The 24,379-nt window shown below is 38.4% G+C and overlaps 1 protein-coding gene across 1 annotated transcript in view; it reads right to left on the bottom strand.

Annotated features, from left to right (window-relative positions):
* cckbrb (cholecystokinin B receptor b) overlaps positions 1-24,379 on the bottom strand; it is a 49,772-nt gene that overhangs the window by 24,561 nt on the left and 832 nt on the right. The window lies entirely within an intron of this gene.

Consider the following 24,379-nt stretch of genomic DNA (forward strand, 5'->3'; position numbering starts at 1 on the left):
ATTTTCAACATGGGTACACCTCAACCATGAAGAGAGAGAATGTGGAAAAAAAAAACAGAAAATCACATTGTTTGATTTTTAAAGGGGAACTTTGAAGTAAGGTTGGCCAACCATGTTTTTGAATAATATCAATGGCTAAACAATTATAAGCATATTTTCATTATTTTTTTTAACGCAACCCTTCCAGATTCTTTGTTTAACCCATAGCAACGCCCTTGACAACGAAAATGCTTTTCTTCGGCAATCTTCGGAAATTACGTCACACCTAGACGTGCGAGGGAAGTCCACCATAGAACAGTATTGTTTGTTGCATTGCTTCTCGGTAAGATGCCACAGCGGTGTGTGGCGATGTTTTGTTCTCGCTCAAACGAAAAGTTGTATGAGTGGCCAAAGGATAGCAGGGCACGTAAATGGACATCTTTCGTTCACACGAAGCGAATGAATTTCACGCCATCATCGAGTAGTGTTCTCTGCTGCAAACACTTCGAAGATGCCTGCTTCCTTAACCGGTCTGCTTATGATCAAGGATTTGCCAAAAAGTAAGTGTGATTTTTGGATAGATGACTGATGACTTTGTCAAAGCATAGCTGCCTACTGTTTTGGAATTGAACAGTATAAGCTATGAGAGCCGCTGACAGGTGACATCTGAAAAATAGTGTGTTGGTTTAGCGTAGCCATTGAGTCAATCTCGCAGCGAATCAGCGAGCGCGCAGGTCACGCAGTGAATCATGGGAAATGTAGTCTCGGGACAACACTGAAGTGGCGCTTTGTAATCTGTTCGCTTGTGTGAAAAAACTACATTTCCTCACGCCGTTAGACGCCAATTCCTGCCGAGAGCTGTGCCGAGCTGTGTTCTAACTTTTCCATAAGAACTGCTCCATGTGTTAATAAAGAGACAAGGTTGTCAGCGCGTCGTGTGTTCGATACATTTGTAAACAAAAAGCTCATAACGAGACACTATGCACAATCCGTTTAAGAGAAGCTGGAGTGGGAGGCGAGGAGGAGATCGGCGAGAAGCAAAACTTCGCGGTCTAATGTGGCGGCAGTCCGCTGTTATTTTGTTTTCTTATTGTTGCCACAATAAAGTGGAGAAAGCCATCGAAGACTCATCTCCTTCTTTCCCCCCAACGTTTTTATATTATTATTTTATATGCACGAGAGCTGCCGGATCTGCCAAAATGAACATGAAGTCTGATTATTATTTTTTTTAACAATGTCATCAGATAGACAAAAACATAACATTATGTGCAAATGCCTGCATCTTCAAATCATAAAAATAATACCCTATATCATACCAATGTTGTAATCTCGATGGGTCTTGTATCCATTCCATGTCAGGCAGTCTAGGTACATTGTTTGCATTCTGATTAGCGTCTGGCTAATACATGTTAGATGCAACATAAAATTCCAAGCTCCTCTTCTTCCTCCAACTCTTCAAAAACTTGGATCTCCTCCCTTGCTCTCGGTCTATCGCTTATATCGCTGTTTGAATCATTGTTTGAAGGGCTTTGTTTGGCGGCCGAATGTATGGAGCTGCCAACGCTGTTCCTGGTGTGACGTATCACATCCGGGTTCGTCCCCTTTCAGGCTCGAACTTTGGAAACGCGATTATTTTGTCAAATATACAACATATAAATTATTTTTTCATGCTTTATTTGGTGGACAGTGTTTAATTACTTTACTTGTGACCCTATTTGGCATGTGAAGAAATTAGTTCACACTACAGCTTTAAAGAATTTATTTGCAAATCATGGTGGAAAATAAGTATTTGGTCAATACCAAAAGTTCATCTCAATACTTTGTTATGTGCCCTTTGTTGGCAATTCTATAACTCTTCACAAGCTATTCACACACTCTTGCTGGTGTTTTGGCCCATTCCTCCATGCAGATCTCCTCTAGAGTAGTGATGTTTTGGGGCTGTCGTTGGGCAACACGGACTTTCAACTCCCTCCAGAGATTTTCTATGGGGTTGAGATCTGGAGAGGAACTAGAAATGCTTCTTACGAAGCCACTCCTTTGTTGCCCTGGCTGTGTGTTTGGGATCATTGTCATGCTGAAAGATCCAGCCACGTCTCATCTTCAATGACCTTGCTGATGGAAGGAAATTTTCACTCAAAATCTCTCCATACATGGCCCCATTCATTCTTTTCTTTACACAAATCAGTCATCCTGGTCCCTTTGCAGAAAAACAGCCCCAAAGCATGATGTTTCCACCCCCGTGCTTCACAGTGGGTATGGTGTTCTTCGGATGCAATTCAGTATTCTTTCTCCTCCAAACACGAGAACCTGTGTTTCTACCAAAAAGTTCTATTTTGGTTTCATCTGACCATAACAATTTCTCCCAGTCCTCTTCTGGATCATCCAAATGCTCTCTAGCGAACCCCAGACGGGCCTGGACATGTACTGGCTTCAAGAGGGGGACACGTCTGGCAGTGCAGGATTTGAGTCCCTGGCAGCGCGTTGTGTTGCTGATAGTAGCCTTTGTTACTGTGGTCCCAGCTCTCTGTAGGTCATTCACTAGGTCCCCCCGTGTGGTTCTGGGATTTTTGCTCACCGTTCTTGTTATCATTTTGATGCCACAGGGTGAGATCTTCCATGGAGCCCCAGATCGGTGGAGATTAGCAGTTGTCTTGTATGTCTTCCATTTTCTAAAAATTGCTCCAACAGTTGATTTCTTTACACCAAGTGTTTTACCTGTTGCAGATTCAGTCTTCCAAGCCTGGTGCAGATCTACAGGTCTTGGCCATAGTGGAGTTTGGAGTGTGACTGACTGAGATTGTGGACAGGTGTCTTTTATACCGATAATGAGTTAAAACAGGTGCCATTAATACGGATAACGAGTGGAGCCTCGTTAGACCTCGTTAGAAGAAGTTAGACCTCTTTGACAGCCAGAAGTCTTGCTTGTTTGTAGGTGACCAAATATTCATTTTCCACTCTAATTTGAAAATAAAATATTTCAAAATCAAATAATGTGATTTTCAGGGTTTTTTTCCACATTTTGTTTCTCATGGTTGAGGGTTACCCATGTTGACAATTACAGGCCTCTCTAATCTTTTCAAGTAGGAGAACTTTGTAATTTGTGGTTGACTAAATACTTATTTGCCCTACTGTATGTTTGCCTAGCGTCTCCTCAGCAGCAGCTATTTGCAGCTTCAGCGGCTCATATCCGGTAAAGTCCATGCTTTCTGCGTGCAGTTATCTTCACTTCACCCCCTGCTTGCATACAACACTTGTTTCTCCAGAAGGTTACCAAGCGCAGCTACATTACGGGGCTTAGAGGCCGTCGGGCGCACCCGCCCGCAGTGAGGGTCTCGAAGCCAATGTCCGCTACAAAATTGAAAGCAGTTTGTACCACCCAAAAGTACTCTGGAAAGTACACACAAGATGTGGTCTTTAAGATGGAAAGGTAATTACAGCCTCATTGACAGGTAATTACAGTCTCATTGATTTATTTTCAGAAACTGATTTGTCATCTCAAATATTTGTTCCTAGAAGGGACGAATAAAGGCTGCAATGTCTATGGGTCCCATGGGATGCAAATACTATGTGAAATGCACAGATGGTGCTAGCTTGCTTATCAAAAGGCATCCAGGTCAAGCTGTGAGAACACCTCAGCCGGAGAAATACAAGTTGATTCATAACACATTTCTACAGCATTTCATTCACTGTATCTTTCGGATTATAAATCGCAACTCATTCAATAACGAAGCAGCTTTTATGGGCTTACTAGCATCATGCGTCCATGTTTTCATTCATTTTTTTCAGCCTCATGGTGACCAGAGGTGGGTAGTAACGCCTTGCATGTACTCTGTTGCATTTACTAAAGCAGTACTTCTCAAATGGTGGGGCGCGCCCCCCCAGGGGGGCGCAGAGCGATGCCAGGGGTGGCGCGAGTGACCTCGGGGAACATGCTTTTTTTTTTTTTTTTTTTTTTTGCCGTACTAGAATAAAGTGTACTTGCACATCCACTCCGTGGGTGGCAGTGGCGCTCTCATTTTCATAGTGCGTGCAGTATTTTTGAAGTAAGCAAGAGCACACGGAAGAGACTCATGCAGAGCTGGACTCAGGCAGCGACCCACAGTCTTCTCCGGTTCTCACGTGTCCGGCTGAGAAGTGCCGTTTTCGGCTTGGGATCGTCACGACCACCGCCCTCACCTACGGTTCTCCCTCGGCCGCCGAGAATGCGCTTTTTTTCGGGCCGTTTGCCTTTTGGCTTTGACTTTTAATACAGTGGGAAATGAGGAAAGACCACTGTTTACTGAGTCTAAAAATGATTATAGCGGAGAGTCTGAAGCCAAATCAGTTAAGACGCCACTTAAAGACATTAGACCTCAATCTCATTGATAAGCCGCTTGATTGTTTTTCAGCGAAAACGTGCCGAATATTGCCAATTGTCACAATCGTCCCGCTTTGTCAGTGTTATATCAGTAAACCAGTGAGCACTGTGGTGAATCAGCGAAAATAAAAACTTTCCTTCTGCCCAAAGACACTTCCCCCCCCCCCTTCTATTCAGTTTTGTTTTTTTCGGTCAAATTTTTTGGCATGTTGTCCTGAAGAGTAAATGTTTCTAATCAATTTGAATTTGTTATTATTTACTGATTTTATTACATTTTATTTTTCAGTATCAAATGGTCAAAAATGTACCTTGAGTGTATTTTTACAGTTTGGATGTGACTTTTCTTTTTTTTTTTTACTTCAGGCAAATTGATGCGCGTTAAGTCTTTTTCTGTTACAAGCAAAACAATGTTAATAAAGTTATACTTTATTAGAAGTTGATCTATGTTACTTTTTTTCTTTAATAGAAAAAAAGGACACAATGTTAAGCTGAGGCGTACTTATAATCGTAGTATTATAGACAAATGATACTATTTACAGTGGCGGCAGAGAGTTGGGGGGGGGCGCAAAACATTTACGTCTTCCTTGGGGGGGCGTAACAGAAAATAATTGAGAAGCACTGTACTAAAGTAACATTTTGACAAAAATGTACTTCTAAGAGTAGTTTTACGAAGCCATGCTTTTTACTTTTATTTGAGAAGATTTGTGAAGAAAAAAACGTTACTCTTACTCCGCTACTTTGAGCCACACAAGAGTAGTTATATTTTTTCCTCTTTATTCTTCAAATTAGATTTTTTTTTTTGCTAGCGATGCCTAGTGTAGCTCTACCAATTTCACCAATGAAACGTCGCAACAATAATCACATGAATCCATTATACCTATCAGACGCGAGCTTGCCATTCTATGATCACGCCAGCCTGTTCAATCATGTGGTGTCTTTAAAGCACCCTCAAAAATAAAGTATTTGACATCAAGTGCTGCCCTCAACATGACTCGAAAGCACGGATTTTAACCTCTCTACTAGTCTTTATTTGGCACCGATTGACGACGGAAAACCGGAAATATTCTTTTAATTTCATAATAGTAACTATTAAGTAACTACTATATTCACTACTCAAACTAGGAACTATTTCCTCCACTAGAGGGCAGTCATGCTCTTTGGACAAATAATGCTTCATTTCTGTCTTTTTTCTCCCTCGTCGGAATACAATGATTATTAATGTGGGAATGTAATAGGTTGTTGTACAGTATCATTGTAATAACAGCTCATATACATACCTTTGTGCTTAGGAAAAAAAAAATCAAATTTGTAAGCAGTTACTCACAATATTACTAATTAACTGAGTATTCCTTTCACCAAATGCTTTTTTACTTGTACTTGAGTACATTTTTTGGAAGACTGTTTTTACTTGAGCAGTATTATTTTGAAGTAACGCTACTCTTATTTTAGTACAATGTTTGGCTACTCTACGCACCTCTGATGGTGACGTTGCCATTTTAGGTGCATTTCGAGTTAGTACCTACTGGCGCAACTGTTTCATTAGCCAACAACTCTCTGTTCTGCTACGCTCACATTAAATTTGCCGAACGCACCATTAACTTTATTATATTCTGATAGCATTCACAAGGCTACATTTGTGAGAAGTTGAGTTATATTTACAGAAAATTTTGATCCTTGGAGCCACCATAGAATAATAATTTATGGCTAACAATGGGTAGTTTGAAAAAGGAAGAATATTCACAGTTTGTCAAAGGAAAGCTGTGCCTGCTAAGGTAGCAGACTGCTAGCCGAGTTGGTGTGGTTGTATGGCATCTGATACTTCACTGGTGTCATTACAGAAAAATGAGTTCAGGCGGATTTCATAAAAACGGACATCAACAGTGTGCTATGACCAAGTTGCTATGCGAGGGCTAGCACTGACAGCTGTTAGCCTCAAGTTACTACGGGGATTTGAAGATGATCTTGTCTGCTGCAAGCTGATGAGTCAACAGAAATAAAAGTTTATTATTTCTTCTTAGTAATAATGACCTGGTTTTAACTCTTTCAGTGCCATTGACGATGATAAACGGTTGTTGTTCATAGTCAAGTGTGGCTTCTCACTTTATTTTTTCTTTAATTTTAGTGAATTGCACTCTATAGTAGGAATGTGCCGGTTACTGGTTTCAAGGTTTACTGTGGTATGAAAACATCACGGTTTCAAAACCACAAAAAATGTACACACATGCTCTGTCTCTTGCTCTCACTCTCCATTAATATTCAACTATTTAATATTAGGGTTGTTCCGATCATGTTTTTTTGCTCCCGATCCGATCCCGATCGTTTTAGTTTGACTATCTGCCGATCCCGATATTTCCCGATCCGATTGCTTTTTTATTGCTCCCGATTCAATTCCAATCATTCCCGATAATTTTTCCTGATCATATACATTTTCGCAATGCATTAAGAAAAAAATGAATAAAACTCGGACGAATATATACATTCAACATACAGTACATAAGTACTGTATTTGTTTATTATGACAATAAATCCTCAAGATGGCATTTACATTATTAACATTCTTTCTGTGAGAGGGATCCACGGATAGCAAGACTTGTAATTCTTAAAGGATAAATGTGACTTTGTATATTGTGACTAAATATTGCCATCTAGTGTATTTTTTGAGCTTTCAGTAAATGATACTGTAGCCATCTGTTCTGCCCAAATGCATGATGGGAAGTGCACCCATGACTGTGCATAGTGGTACCAATTGATATATCTTCTCTGCGTTGGGAAATAACATAGGGTGTTAAGAAAAAGATCAATTACTACCTTTCTTCCCCACATTGCTTCCCACGATGTTTCTAATCGTTGGGAGAGGGATTGTAAGGCTTTAGCCAATTAAAAGTAGGTTCCAAAGGCTGCCAAATTTCACTGTACTAAATTTACACTGCCTTTTAGCTCTATATATAGGTAAAACGGCGCCATTACAGATTGAACGCGACAATGCGTGAGTGGGCCGTGCAGCGCATGCATTAATTGCGTTAAATATTTTAACGTGATAATTTTTTTTTTTTTTAATTAATTACCGCCGTTAACGTTATAAATTTGATAACCCTACCTTAAGCCTAAACTAAAGACTCTGGATGAGTGTAACATATTATGTCTGTAACATTAAATACAATTAGAAAACGATTTATTTAAAAAAAAATATATATATATATATATATATATATATATTTAAAAAAGGCATGTCCGATATTTTTTTGCCGATTCCGATACTTTGAAAATGACGTGATCTGATCTCTAATTCATATTAATTGTAGTAGTGGTATTTGAACCCAGAAAAGGTAAACATAGTCATATATATAAAATATACAGTATATATGTATGTATGTATGTATATATATTTAGAATTTTATTTAGAGGTTTCTTTTTACTTTTCTGGAAAATAATTATTTCTGCTCTAATGTTTAGCAACGTGAGCTGTGGGTTTGGTCTATAAGTTCTATTTATTTCAATTTTATTTAAAATATTTCTGTTATTTTTTTTTGTTGTTATTTAATTTATGTTAACATTATATTCATGTTGATGTTCCAATTTACAAATATGTTGTGAAAAAATAAAAAATCCTGTTCAATGATTTTTTTTAACCCATACATCTCAAAACAACACATTTTAGAGCTATAATTGCAATACCATGATACAGTGAAACCACGGTATTTTTACTTAAGGTTGTTATACCGTCAAAATCTCATACCGGCATATGCCTACTCTATAGTGCTGGATTTACGCTATTTCCAGCTTTTCAGACCTATCTCAACATCACTTCCTTCCAATCTAGACTCTTCCACATTGACTTACCATTTCTAAGGCTTATGTTCCGTTCAAATTTGTGAACGGGAGCAATGGACAGTGTGTTTTGCGATGTATGAAAAATGTGCTGGCAGGGGATTGGATAGAAATGATGATTTGTTCTCAGGTTGTCTCTTATCTACAAAATATTCAGGCCGGGCTTCTGCCTAATGGAAGCCAATTAGCCTCTCTGTGTGCTGCCTAGCTGTTGATAACTCTGTCAGCACATTTCCATTTCTTGCTCTTTTTTTCCAAATGAACTGCTGCTGTTTAGTTTAGGTACACACTAACAGTGTTAGTTCCAAGTTGAATATGTTTAGTAGTTCAAACCTGTTTTTGTTTTAGACGAATTTTGAAAGTCTTGTTTGTCTTGGCCTGGTCTTAGACTCATTGAAGTTGGCCTTGTTTCTGTTTCAGTCTGTTGTAAAGACAATTTTTGAAGTTCTTGGTCTGATCTCTGATTCAATTTCCGCAAGACTCAGTCCTGGTATTAGGCTATGTTCAGTCTGCAGGTCAATTCCGATTTCCTTTCCCATACATATATGATATTTTCATGCATTTTGAATGCTCCAATTCCGATCTTTTTACATGGCTCCGACCTGGGCCTCTTTCATATGTTGATAAAAATCGGATTTGTATCCAATGCCTCTGCACTATGAAAGCTTATCCTTGCACATCCAAACTATATGTCATCAACAAGTGAAATACGTCATCAATGTTAAACAAAACAAAGAGCAGACGCGAACGAGCATTGCCGAATAAAGCTACAAAAAATATATTTTGTTTCTTGATACCACTATCAGGGTATCAGGCTAAAAAAAATGTTGGCTCCAGGTCCGTGAAATACTCCAGAGTTGCCACTAAAGCATAACAGGCAAGACCTCCCGAAGGGATGATATTTACTTATGTAAACACATGTGTGCTTGCATGTGATGGCATGGATATGTTTCCTTCACTCCAAAACACATATGTTTGTGCAGTATGAACGACTATACAAAAATATCGGACATAACACGAATACTAATTAGACATCACGCCCTGCGGTGTGAATGAATCTCGAGTCGCGGTCGTGGTTCAAGAAAAATTTTGACAGTCTTGTTCTGGTCTCAAACAAAATTCCCCCAGTCTTCAGCTCGGTTTTATTTCATTTTTTTAACGTTGTTTAAGACAAATTTAGAAGGTCTTGGTCCAGTCTCCGACTCAAATCCCAAAAGTGTCCGATTCGGTCCTGGTTCAAGAAAAATTTTGAAGATCTTGGTCTGGCCTCAGATAGAAAGTGAATGAGTTAACTTGTAGCTCTTTGTTTCTTGTTCCTTTCTTCTATTTGTGAATGAAAAAAAACATTCAAGTACTTCTTGCCCCACTCATTTTTCATTCCAATCAAAGATAAATCGCCGACAGAAGCTTTTCATTAGCTTGGCACTTAACTGGTGTCTCAGTCCATTGTCCACCCATGAATATTTAACATTTAATCAGCTTTTCTCATTCAACAAATCTGACATTTTATGGACTATGAATTATTTTCACCCCGCCTGTCTAATACGTATGCGGCGTGGCACGTTCTATTTCAGTTGGTTCTCACTTCGGCGTGTCTATCAGGAAAAAAATCCGCTCTTGCTCCTGTAAGGCAGCATCGGTAAATGTCAGCGCAAGTGTCTTATCCGTTGCCGTAAATGTCACATCAGCTGTGTCGCTAGGCTCAACTGCAATCCACAAGAGTTAATGGAGGACAGACTGTTCTAACAATGGCCCTTCTTGAATAGAATACAACACTTTCACTTGTAAAATCTAATGAGATTATTTAACTGTACCTTAACGTTCAGGCAACATGTGTAGCCTATTTTGTGCAGGATCGTACAGTATTAACTCATTGGCTGCTATTGAGGGTGCTAGACGTCCAATCCATTTTGACTGGGAGGGTTGAAAGTGATCATTGGATCTCTGCCAGTGAAGAAAAAAATATATATATTTTATTTTATTTTTTATTTTATTTTTTTTTTTTTTGACAGGTTCTTTTATTCTTATAACAAGCAGGAGATGACGACACATGATAGTCGCCAGCATAGCACAGAAGTGAGACATTATACACAGGCCCTAGCATACAAACCATGTTATTTCTGCTTGTTTTCTCCGGTAATCTTTCAAAAAAGAGCATTCCGATCAGACACTGCTGCTATGGAACTTTGAGAAACGACTCTAGACATTACTACATATGAAGGATGTTTTATTCATACATTTTCCGAAACCAAAAACTCTGAGGAAAAAATGTGAAGAATGTATCAACTTGCGCAGTTTAACGCCAACAAGGTAAAGTCATTCAGATTTTACTTATTTTTTAGCATGGCGTTTTGTCGTGCTGCTTCTGTCTGACAATGAATGACCTGAAAAAAATGGTATCTGACTGCCACTGTTACCTTTTCTATTGAAAAAATAACAACTTTAGTAAGGGGGAAGTGTGAATACATTATAAAATTGAGACTTGTTATTAATGGAAAAAATTAAAAATGTTCGTTGGCTGTCAATGAGAAGCATTTGCAATCGCTACACAAAAATAGCAATGTAAATTGCCCCCAAGAACGGTCAGATACGTAAGACAACCAGAGGGTATAAAATATAAGAAAGATTGGCATATGGTGGTAAAGGATAGATTTTTGAAACAGGAGAATGTCATTGTCTGTGGCGTAAGGCAATGCACACAAGAAAAAGGTGTTGCTAAAAAAGCTAACTCTGGATGAGGTCGGCTTGTCTTTTTCAGCCCTCGACACTCAAGCCATCTCTTTAACTGAACATTTGTATGTTCTTCCATATCTTTCCTGTGAATTTGGCAGCAAGGACATCATTTTCGGACAGAATTGGTAGGTTGAGCTCTATAAACATCTCGTTCATACACCATTTCCATTCATTTACTATTATGGACAAACAGGAGGTTGACCCGCCTAGCCACAATTGCTAACATCATGAATATTAATGAGCAAAAGTGACGTGTTGCTTGCAGTACGCCATTCAGGAACAAAAAGAAAGCCAGATATAAGTATACATTTATTAAGGAAAGAGTATTTAAAACTGGTCGACCAGGAGACATTTCCCCCAGAGCACAACGAGGTGCTCCCCAGGAAGAAGACTCCCAACCTTCAACTTCAAACAGTTTATACAGAATACGCCGTCTACACAAACAGTGGAAAAAAAACAGGCAGCCTAGCGCCAGCCCCTATCTAGATAAAACAATGAAAAAAAGTCCTTGTACGCAAGCAGTACTGTAGATAAACACAGTTATAACAACAAAGAATGATTATGTGCAACGCTATGAAATGAACAGATATATTGTTTGTTCAAGTGAATAAATAGAAATATACTAGTATATCCCAGTCAAATTGGATTGGGCAACTAGTACCTTCTATAGCAGTGAAACATCTTCACTCAACACCAGCCACACTGGTTTAAATAGATCTGATGTCTAACACTGTCATTGAATTATTTGAGCGATAGTTTCCCTTTTACGATTCTTGCAATTTTTTAATTTTTTAAAATTTTTTTTATTTATTTTTTTGCGATTAATCATTCAGAGACAATGTTAACCTATCAATGGTTCAAATCTTCCTTTTTAGCCTCTTAAAGCAACAGTAGGTAACTTTTCAACCTTTAAAAAATATAATTGTGATAATACGTCGACCGGCACTAATTAACTTTGAAGAGGGTGGCAGGAACCCTGCCACACAAAAAACTACAAATGTGCTGACTGCTTTACAGCATACGTCACTTCCCCCATTTCCCATTCACTATAAAGACGGACGTCGATGCGAACGCTCTTGCGCGAATTCTGCGCGAAGATGGCAGAGCAACAAAAGAGATAAAAAGTTTTGTCTGAGAAGGAAAAAAAGGCAGGGTACTAGGGTTGTCTACACTAGGACGGACTGGACTATACGGCATGTCGGCAGCACTATTATGCCTATTATCCGGATGAGTTGTTACACGGATAATGTAGGTAATATTACCCGCCTCTTAATATGGACTGCTGTCTCTGTACAACAATTGGATACTAAGGAAGTGACATCATGCTGTCTCCATTTTTAGTGCGGCATGACGGCATTGTAAACAATGGAGGCGGACGATCTTGACGTGGCATTCCCGCTCATCTTTTCTTTTCCAAACATTTTTCTTGAACCTTCCAACTACGTGACAATAATATGCTTCAATTCAGTGACCATTTGTGGTCCTCCCTTCGCGGTTTTCTACTGAGCTCGTCTCCCGCTTTGTCTCCAATCAGCCAGCTGCGGGGCTGGCCCCTTCCGACCGAACATGAGTACGGTATATAAAAATGCGTAGAGGAGAATTAAACCCGAAAGTGACCTGCTTGGTACCCCCAGTCAAAGACATTTCTGCCGGTCAAAATTGTCGCCACTTCCAGGATCGCCACTGTTATGCACAAGCACTCCTGGTTGTGGCATCCAGGAAATATACGCAGTGCCACACCATATGCTTCTATTTGTTTTATTTGTTTGTTGTTTGTTTGTTTTATTTATTTGTTTATTTCTATTTGTTTTCCAAGTGGTAAGACCGCAACTAAGTATCGGTTATAACATCCCAAGTAACGATGTCAGGCTTTCATTGTTTTTAATGATTTCAATCAAAACTCGGCGACTGCTCGTAAAAGCCAAGCGTGCTCTCCCTTTAGTCTCGCTCCCACCTGATGTGTTCAAGTGCGTTCACGTAAAAAAAACAGTGATACAAAACGGAGTTCCCGACCCCTGGTGTAGAAGGTGTAGTAATTTCTAAATTACCCGCCGGCAAGTAATGATTTTCTGGTTCAGAGGTAAACCATGCAGGCGATGACGTAACATACTGTATGTGACTGCTCCTTTCTACGCATGCGTAGTTTGCGCAAATGCAGGCATACCTTGCAGAAGTGGGGGGGCTTAAATGCACTTCAAACATAAGTGCGGACAGGTATAAAAATAGTCGGCAAAATACTCTTGAGAAAATTATCTGTCCTAGTGCAGACGTAGCCTAGGATATACAGAATAAACGAGTTCTGGTGGGGTAGGGGGTTTAGCCACTGTAAGCCACACGGTTGCTAACCATCATATGCTATTGTTTAGCCACAATTGGATTCATTACCACATTACTATTCATCCTTCACACAGCCGCTGGAAACAGAAATTTTGTTTAATCCATCTGCAGTCAACCGGTAGATTGATTTTTGATTGATGGATAATTTTACAACACTGTATGGGTGTGCGCTGGTCGAAATGGGAAACACAGTCTTTCTTAAATTAAAACACTACCATTTTTTTCCACCGGTGTCGCTAAAATCGACCAAAACTGAAAAGTTACAGAGTGTTGCTTTAACAGTAAGTAGTCTTTTTTTCTTAGAAAGTGTTCACTACGATATGTAAGATAATTTCATGTCTGAAAAAATAGAACAAATGCTCGCATATTTTGTTCATGAAAGGGTTCTTTTTCTCCATTTTTTTATTTAAAAAAAAAAAAAAAAGTCCCAAAACAAATATTCTTTTTTTTATTTCTTCACGATCCGCATAGATTCCAGGTTATATTACCTGATAATGTTTCGCTATATATGTCTGAAAGCGGCTTTAGTTTCCCCCTCCTCACCTGCTCATGACACAAGTAATGCCCTCCTGTTGATGCATGATGAATTGCAATCAGCCCTCATGTTGTGGAGCTCATCAACATTTTCATTGACTCGCTAAAGACCTTCTCAATCGTCTGCACTCAACAAGTGAGCGAGCACAAACCCTTCACAACTGCTGGGGTGTGAAATGATTTTCATTGTCGCAGTAAAAACACCTGCGCCCCTTTTTCTTTATGATATTTTGACCCTCAGGTGGCTAAATATAGCACGTAAATATTAGAAACAGCTCTCAATAGAATGAAGTACAATTCTTTGAGCGACTAAATTCCCTTGATAAGAAACTGATTCAACTCAACTCAAGTGAAAACTGATTTGTCGCATGGCGTGCAGCTTTGACAGGTTTGCTGATGTCAGAATGGTCATCTTGCCAGCACTTCGCTGCACTTAAGCTCCGTAAATGTAGACCATGTGTGTAATCAACCAAGAAAAGAGGGGAAGGGGCTTCATTTTAGGTGTGAGTGTCGGCGCATTGATGCAGACAGCAGGTGGCTTTGGTCTGATATTCTTTGAGTTCTCTTTTGCAGGAGTGGCATACAAACCCTTTAGAGGGCATTGATTACAGCCCGCCCACCCCAGTCAAAATGGATTGGACGTCTAGCACCATCATTAGCATTGAAACATGAGCTTTCACAGCCAGTCCTCACAGTTGAAATGAATTGTTCATCTGAAGTTGTCAGTGGCAGGCAATAAGGTAAATGCTATGAAATTTAAAATAATAATAATAATGATCATGAAAAACTTTGAAGTGTTATTCGGGCCATTACCAGAGGGCAGTTCTGTTTCTATTTATTTTAATTATATTAAGTTTGTTTTTATAAACATTTTATTACTTTATATTTGTACTTATTCATAAAAAAGGTATGTTTAGGTATGTGCCAGGATGATATTCTGATGGTATGATAACCTGAAGCCAAAATATCACAGCTTCACAGTATTGCAATTACAGCTCTAAAACGTGTTACTTTGAGATATCTGGATTTGAAAAAAAACAAAAAACTTTTTTTCCCATTGAACAGGATTTTTATTTTTCAAAACATATTAGCAAATTGGAACATAAGTAGAATGTTAAGTTAAAATAAAATTAAAAAAACAAAATATTAAATAACTAAATAAGCACCAGAACAAAAATAATTCAATTATTTTCGATAAAAAGCACGTGTGTATGACTCGTATAATGTTTACATTATACAGTACACACTTTCTCAACACAGTTACCAGAGAGAAAAAAAAACATTACGTTCTACCACCGCTAGACACACTGAACACACTGGAGTTAACTCTCGTAGCTTGTGGGAAACATTCTTGACAGTGTTTACTAACCTTTAATTTTGTATAACTGCGAAATCATATTGGAGGTATTGCCTCTTCGGCAGCCACCCTCCGCAAACATGTTTTACATATTCGTTGGCCCTCCTCCTCTAAGCCACAGCCATCTAACTTTTCTGTAGTCAAAGTACAGTGTCCATACAGTATGTCTACATACAAAGTTAATTCGTTCCAGGACCTTGTTTGTAAGTCGAAATGGTCGTATGTCGAGCAGGATTTTCCCATATGAATACATTATAATTCCATTAATTCGTCCCACAGCCTGAAAACCTACACTAAATCCTTAATAAATACTGCTGGTACTATTGAAAATAGCAATTACGCAGAGCAAAACAAATAAATTATTAATAGGAATCGAAATAATAATATAGCAACAGTAATAATAATAATACCTATAATAATGTAACGAAACGGGTTCGAATGTAGCGGATCTGTTTTGCGTGGTGTACCTGAACGCATCGCGTGGCTGACTTGACAGAGTGAGAGAGGGACTTTCACTTTGTTCAGATGCGGTGGACAGTAGGCATGTTGTGTTGCACGAGTTCTGAAATAAATTATTAAAAACGTGACGAAGCTGGCGATGTTACAATAATAATTGTCACCTTAACTTATAAAAACTGGTGAACGGAGGTCGGATTAGAACCGTCGAGATTGTAGACATTCTACGTCCATGTTGTCAAGCCAGTTCACGGACGCGGCCACCAAATTCATATTTTTCTGAATTTCCATCTACATTTCAATGGTAAGCATCACCTTTTTCCTTTTTTCACCACCTGCACTAACATTCTTGGAACCCATGTTGATTACTCTCACGAGAAGATCCGCCGTGTGTCTGTTTTGTGGGAAAACAAAGAAACTGCGGCGCTGTCATAAATCGACGTATTTCGAGCATGTCGTCGGACATAGAAATAAATGGCGAGTCAAATTTTACGTCGGATGTCGGAATGATTGTGTGTCGAAGCGATTGTATTTCGAGGTTCCACCATATTCCCATACCAGTGATTTTGTTTTCTTCGATGGGGGAAAAACAATTCTGGAATTTCACCTCCTCCAGCCATCGTGTAGCACAGCTGACTCACAGACACAGAGCAACAACCAGTGGGGGAGAGTTGAGCCTTGCAGCTGCAAGCGAGGGATTTCTCCATGCATTTTTGGGACATAGAAAATAGCAATACGTTAGGAACGGTATGATGGATTTTTCTTTGCGGTTTTGAAACCATGACGTTTTCAGACCACGGTATAGCTTGAAATCGGCAATCGGCACATGTCTAGTTGGAAGTGTCAGTGGCTTTGACACTGAAGAAAATGAGATAATGTATGATTATTTTGTTTTTTTGTGAATATGTTCAAATGGGAATGTGTGAATTAAATGTAACATGAATAAGAAAGTATGAATATGTGATGTTAAATGTGTCAATTGAATTAAATGAAATGTTTCTGGTATAAAATGGTCAAATTTGGTCAAAATCGTGAAATCATGTGAAATGCTGAATATGTTCAAACGAAAATGTATAAATTCATCAGTCATCAATAGGAATGTACGAAGGTGTGATGTTGAACGTCTCCATGGGATTTAATGTAGTTTTCGAACCAAAAAATATGGGTGCAATTAAGCCTGAGCAATATATCGTTTAAACATCGCCATCGCGATGTGCGCATGCGCGATAGTCCCATCGCAAGGACGGGCGATAGTTTTTTGGGGTTTTTTTCTAATCCACAAACCTTTTATCTGCTTCATTCGCTCGCACAGCCTCTCTCACCCCCTTTCCCAGCTCTCAGTCACTGCGGCACTTGCTTATTAAAGTTAACGATGCCTTTGATCTGGTCAAAGAGACGGGCAGCAATCTGTCAATCATCGTTTAACTTGTTAAACAGTTTCTGCAAAGAAGCGCAGGCTGGAATGAATGTGTGTGTCTGTGGGGGGAGAATGTGGAGACATTCGAGACAAATAAAATAAACACCAGAAGTGATTATGAGGAGTTTGTTTCTCCATGCCACTCCAAGATTCAAAGCCATGTTAGGTAAACAGAAGCATTTAATAAAGCCAAGCATTTTCTACTACAGTACTTTATTCTTGTTTAAAAATGATTCAGTTGGACAGTTATGTTAAAAACTGATCATAATTATTACATTTTAAGTGCTTAAAAAGCATTTATTTATATACATATATGTATATTAGGGCTGTCAAACAATTAAAAATTTTAATCGAGTTAGTCACAGCTTAAAAATTAATTAATCGTAATTAATCGCAATTCAAACCATCTATAAAATATGACATATTTTTCTGTAAATTATTGTTGGAATGGAAAGATAAGACACAAGACGGATATATACATTCAACATACTGGACATAAGTACTGTATTTGTTTATTATAACAATAAATCAACAAGATGGCATTAATATTAACATTCTGTTAAAGCAATCCATGGATAGAAAGACTTGTAGTTCTTAAAAGATAAATGTTAGTACAAGTTATAGAAATTTTATATTAAAACCCCTCTTAATGTTTTCGTTTTAATAAAATTTGTAAAATTTTCAATCAAAAAATAAACTAGTAGCCCGCCATTGTTGATGTCAATAATTACTCACACAATGCTCATGGATGCTGAAGCCTATAAAATCAGTCGCACCGATGCGCCAGCAGAGGGCGGCAAAACTCCATAAAACACAACAAGTGAGCGTTTCACTGTGTACTGTCCTTTAAATCTCTCTGAGAGGGGCATCTGCATTAATTGCGTCAAATATTTTAACGTGATTCATTTTAAAAAATTAATTAACGCCCGTTAACGCGATAATTTTGACAGCCCTAGAATAAATACATTGAGCACATACACACACACACACACACACAAAATTGGGGGAAGGGGGTATGCGCTACTTCGTGGTTTTTCACTTATCGCGGCGGGTTTTGGTCCTTATTAACCGCGAAAAACGATGGAATACTGTACACTGTGGTCATGATGATTTATCCAAAGTCTTTCAAAACAGCTATTAAAGTCATCTAGTAAAAATTTCTTTTAAAAAAAAAAAAGTATATATTTTTTTAATATCGCAATATAATATCGCAATATATCGCAAACTCCCAAAAAATCGCAGCAATAATTTTTTCCAATATCGTTCAGGCCTAGGTGCAATTGATACTGAAGGTTTTTTTTTTTTTTTTTGGGGGGGGGGGGGGGGGGCAAAAGTTTGGAATTTTGGAAAATCTTTAAAAAAAAAATGTCCCACTTCGCTTGACTTTTTTGGAATATGTCAAAGTTGGAATGTTGTTATCGCCGCTATACATACAGAGGGGCAAATAAGTATTTAGTCATCCACTAATTGTGCAAGTTCTTCCACTTGAAAATATTAGAGAGGCCTGTAATTGTCAACATGTGTAAGCCTCAACCATGAGAGACAAAATGTGGAAAAAAAAAACAGAAAATCACATTGTTTGATTTTTAAAGAATTTATTTGCAAATCATGGTGGGAAATTAGTATTTGGTCAATACCAAAAGTTCATCTCAATACTTTGCTATGTACCCTTTGTTGGCAATAATGGAGGCCAAACGTTTTCTGTAACTCTTCACAAGCTTTTCACACACTGTTGCTGGTATTTTGGCCCATTCCTCCATGCAGATCTTCTCTAGAGCAGTGATGTTTTGGGGCTGTCGTTGGGCAACACGGACTTTCAACTCCCTCCTCACCCTGTGGCGTCAAAATGATAACAAGAACGGTGAGCAAAAATCCCAGAACCACACGGGGGGACCTAGTGAATGACCTACAGAGAGCTGGGACCACAGTAACAAAGGCTACTATCAGTAACACAATGCGCCACCAGGGACTCAAATCCTGCACTGCCAGACGTGTCCCCCTGCCAAAGAAAGTACACGTCCAGGCCCGTCTGCGGTGTGTTATGGTCAGACGAAACCAAAATAGAACTTTTTGGTAGAAACACAGGTTCTGTTTGGAGGAGAAAGAATACTGAATTGCACCATACCCACTGTGAAGCATGGGGGTGGAAACATCATGCTTTGGGGCTGTTTTTCTGCAAAGGGACCTGGACGACTGATCTGTGTAAAGGAAAGAATGAATGGGGCCATGTATCGAGAGATTTTGAGTAAAAATCTCCTTCCATCAGCAAGGGCATTGAAGATGAGACGTGGCTGGGTCTTTCAGCATGACAATGATCCCAAACACACAGCCAGGACAACAAAGGAGTGTCTTCGCAAGAAGCATTTCAAGGTCCTGGAGTGGCCTAGCCAGTCTCCAGATCTCAACCCCATAGAAAATCTGTGGAGGGAGTTGAAAGTCCGTGTTGCCCAATGACATCCCCAAAACATCACTGATCTAGAGGAGATCTGCATGGAGGAATGGGCCAAAATACCAGCAACAGTGTGTGAAAAGCTTGTGAAGAGTTACAGAAAACGTTTGGCCTCCGTTATTGCCAACAAAGGGTACATAACAAAGTATTGAGATGAACTTTTGGTATTGACCAAATACTTATTTTCCACCATGATTTGCAAATAAATTCTTTGAAAATCAAACATTGTGATTTTCTTTTTTTTTCCACATTCTGTCTCTCATGGTTGAGGTTTACCCATGTTGACAATTACAGACCTCTCTAATATTTTCAAGAGGGAGAACTTGCACAGTTAGTGGTTGACTGAATAATTATTTGCCCCACTGTAGGAAACCATAAGAACCCTGCATGGCGCCGGCATGCCAACGACACACTGATGTTAATTGGCCACCTTCCATTTCCTACAGAGATTTGACTGAAAGGTGGCCCATACAGAATGTATTCCGCCTTTTGTCTTTCTCAAAAGAGACATTTTACCAACTAGTGGGACGGGTTTGAGAATGGCTCGAGCACTGATTAGCAAATATGTCGTCTTTGTAGATGCTCCTAATGAAGGTGCACACTTCATCAGCAAACAATTAAAGAAAGAGTACTTCAAAAGGAAGTTAAAAATAGCAGGATTTTTGCTCGATGAAGTAGGAGAGGAACAGATGAAGCTCTATTTTGTACAATAGGCTGGCAACCAGTTCAGGGTGTATCCTGCCCATCGTTAGCGGGAGAGGCTCCAGCACCCCCACGACACATGAGGATAAAGGGTACAGAAAATGAATGAATGAATATATTTATTCGTGTTTTTATATTTTTTGAGTTTTAAATGTACATGTATTTACATACATACATACATACATGTATTTTTCAGCTTTTATCTCTGAGGGTTCTGAGGATGATGCAACACTGCCTGGTTTTGATGGAGGAAAAAAAAAGTTTTGGTACATTCATTTTTTTTCTTTTTTTTTTTTTTTTTTTCTTTTTTGTAAAAAAATAAATCAACTTATAAAACATATTGAAATAATACTATATTTAACTTTGGAGATTAAATATATATGTTGAAAAGTTTTTTTTTAGTTAATAACATGGTCACTACCTGACACCTTGCTTGCAGCTCATGTTGAATAAGGCGCTATTGGAACAGAAAAGTTAACTGTTGACAGAGGAGGCGTTTACATGGCGCAAAAATGAATTTGTGATTTCTTTCTTTATGTAAAATTGCACAATTTTCTAAAAATGTATTCGAGGTCGAAAATGAAGATGATAATGATAGTTTATAATAGTGCTCAGCGAGAAAAAGGTTAAAAGTGATTGCCAAATTTATTGGCTCCCCTGCAATTCTGTCAGATATAATGCTCAATTTCTCCCAGAAATTGATTGCAATTACAAATGTTTTCGTAGTGATATCTTCATTTATTTTGCTTGCAATGAAAAAAACACAAAAGAGAATGAAAAAAAAAGTCGTTTTACACAAAAACTCCAAAAATGGGCCAGACAAAAGTATTGGCACCCTCTGAAATATTATGTGATGCTTCTCTAATTTGTGTAATTAACAGCACCTGATACTTACCTGTGGCACATAACAGGTAAATCACACTCGCAACTAGTTAAAATGGAATAAAGTTGACTCAACCTCCGTCCTGTGTCTGTGTGTACCACATTGAGCATGGAGAAAAGAAAGAAGACCAAAGAACTGTCTGATGACTTGAGAAGCAAAATTGTGAGGAAGCATGGGCAGTCTCAAGGCTACAAATCCATCTCTAAAGACCTGAATGCTCCTGTGTCTACCGTACGCAGTGTCATTAATAAGTGTAAAGCCCTTGGTGTGGCTAACCTCCCTAGATGAGGACGGAAAAGAAAAGTTGACCAGAGATGTCAACGAAAGATTGTGCGGATGGTGGATAAAGAACCTCGACTAACATCCAAACAAGTTCAAGCTGTCCTGCAGTCTGATGGTACAACAATTTCAACCCATAATATCCGTCGGCATCTGAATGAAAAGGGACTATATGGTAGGATACCCAGGAAAAACCCTTCAAAGAAAAGAACATGGTCCCCACATTCAAACATGGCGGAGGTTCCCTGGTGTTTTGGGGTTGCTTTTGCTGCCTCTGGCACTGGACTGCTTGACCGTGTGCATGTCATTATGAAGTCGGAAGACTACCAACAAATTTTGCAGCATAATGTAGGGCCCAGTGTGAGAAAGCTGCGTCTCCCTCAGAGGTCATGGGTCTTCCAGCAGGACAATGACCCAAAGACACTTCAAAAAGCACTAGAAAATGGTATGAGAGAAAGCACTGGAGACTTCCAAATTGGCCGGCAATGAGTCCAGACCTGAATCCCATTGAACACCTTTGGAGAGATCTGAAAATGGCAGTTAGGAGAAGGCACCCTTCAAATCTCAGACCTGGAGCCGTCGGCCAAAGAAGAATGGTCTAAAATTCCAGCAGAGCATTGTAAGAAATTCATTGATGGATACCGGAAGCGGTTGTTCGCAGTTATTTTGTCTAAAGGTTGTGCTACCAAGTATTAGGATGAAGGTGCAAATACTTTTATCCGGCCCATTTTTGGAGTTTTTGTGTAAAACGATTTTTTTTTTCATTCTCTTTTGCGTTTTTTCATTTCATTGCATTGCAAAATAAATGAATATATTATTACCAAAGCATTTGTAAATGGAGAAATTGAGCATTATCTGACAGAATTTTATGGATGCCAATACTTTTGGCCAGCACTGTAGCTGCAGATTTAGACCATGGAGAACTACAAATAGGCAAGACACGCTTTTATCGTAGCCATATCACTGTTTGTTGTTGCTGTTGAGCTACTGCTGCGCAGAGCGTTGTTGGTTTCGTTTGCAATGTATTTGAGTGTTGTGAAAAGTGGGTGTTAAACTGAGGCTTATTGGACCTTTTCGTTTTCAAATGTGTTTGTGTGTCATTGCGCCGTCCAGCTGCGGGGATTTGAATTTTAATACATGAGCGCTTTTGTTTCCAATACATAAACTCCAACACACACTGTAGGTGAAATACAACGCTGTCTTTGTATTTGCCTAGTAGTAATATGTCAACTATCCAGCATACGTGCGTATTGCTATTGTGCCCACTTTGTATGAAGAAAAGGCGCGACCATGACAAATTTGGACCAAAACGGATGTTTGGGATGGGAAAAACTAAACAAGATCCTCAGCACCCCCTGCTATGAGTTACTTACAGCACCCCTGGCAAATAGGCATGCACGGCAGCAAAATACTGATGGGAATAAACAGCTGACTGTATTAGGGTTGCAGCTATCGGGGTTGCAACTAGTTAGTTCTAATAATCAGATAAGGAACATAAAAAAATCAAAATACCTGAGCTGAACCTCAAATGGTACGAAAATAAATAAATAAATGACGCTCTGAGTACAAGAAAACAATTGGCTAACTTACATAGCAAAAGTCCGCTGGCTTAAATGCTATAAAATGCTAACTTTTTTGTGTGTGTTTTTGTTTTTGGCAATGCACTTAACAAATGGTTCAAAGACATATTCTCACAAAAACAGCTAAATATACCTATAAACTAAATTAAGAATGCATTAAAGAAAAAACGAGCTCAAACAAAAACTTAGCTTATGTTGGTCTTTACAGGGAGCAGCTGGATTCAGCCATATGAAATGAGTTATGTCATATTCACTGTTGCCACTAGAGGGCAGTGTATCTACCCAAATCAATAAAACTAAATGCAAACACTTTCAAAATAAACCATTACAACGGCACTTTAAACGGATACTCGAAGCATCAAAATTTAATTTGAATCTTTTTTTGTAACAGAATTACTAGAGTTAATCAATTAATCGTCTCAATACTAGACTGTATGATGACATTAGCTGACAATTTTCAACGCTGATTCCAATAGTTTTGACAAAATATTACACAATAACAAAATACTATACAATAACAAACATTATATGTCAGTCAAAACTTAACCCCTTGATGCCTGAATTGACATTTAATAAATACATATAAAGCTTCGAAGGAATACATAAGTGCATAAAATAGAAGATTAAAAAGAAAAAAATACTTCATTGAAAAATATACTGTTAAAAATAAAAGATTTAAAAAATTAAATATAATAGTAAACATAGAAAATTATCTCTTTTAAATTGCATTTTTTTTTAAAGAAATTCCTTTCTTTTTTTTTTTTTTTTTTTTAATATTTTCTTCCAAAATATATATGGCGCAAAACACAAGGTTGAAAAAGCAGTTTCTATTTTTGATTTTTCCGTTTTACCCTGGAGACCCCTGTTTACAGATGTCGCGCAACCTCTTTTGTTTCAACCCAGCCATAAAAAGAAGGTAAGTAGTTATATTTATTATTTGAAATGTCTCATTTTTAGCTTTGAATCATTAATTGATGTCTAATATTTAGCTTTAAAAAAAATAAAAAAATTATTCACTCGCATATTTTCAACTTTTAAACAAATTACGTCACAATGAAAAAAATAGTGTCTGCAAATAAGTCAGATACCTACCTCATAACTATTGCTAAATTGCAAATTTTTTTTGTTACTGTCGCATTCTCCTCATTATTTTAGTTGATAAATAATCGATGCAAACAAAGAAAAAGAAAAGGAAAAAAAACGTTGAAAATGGTAACTAAATATATGATAGAGAAAATCTCGACCGCTCCTTGATGTCTGCGATTTCTGCATCGCGACTCTACTTATATTACCATGTTTCACCCATAAAATCCCCCAAAAATCCGGGCGTGGTCATTCACAGCTGTGTTTTGACACTTTGGTGATACATGCTACATGGAGTTTTTGGATCGAAAAGAGGTAAGTACGTGATAATATCTCGTGAAAATCATGGCGTCTTTAATTATGGTCTCACCTCCAGTTAGGGTTTTGCTGTTGTTGTTGTTGTTG

The sequence above is a fragment of the Corythoichthys intestinalis genome, chromosome 12, assembly GCF_030265065.1.
Source record: "Corythoichthys intestinalis isolate RoL2023-P3 chromosome 12, ASM3026506v1, whole genome shotgun sequence".
Taxonomy (NCBI): domain Eukaryota; kingdom Metazoa; phylum Chordata; class Actinopteri; order Syngnathiformes; family Syngnathidae; genus Corythoichthys; species Corythoichthys intestinalis.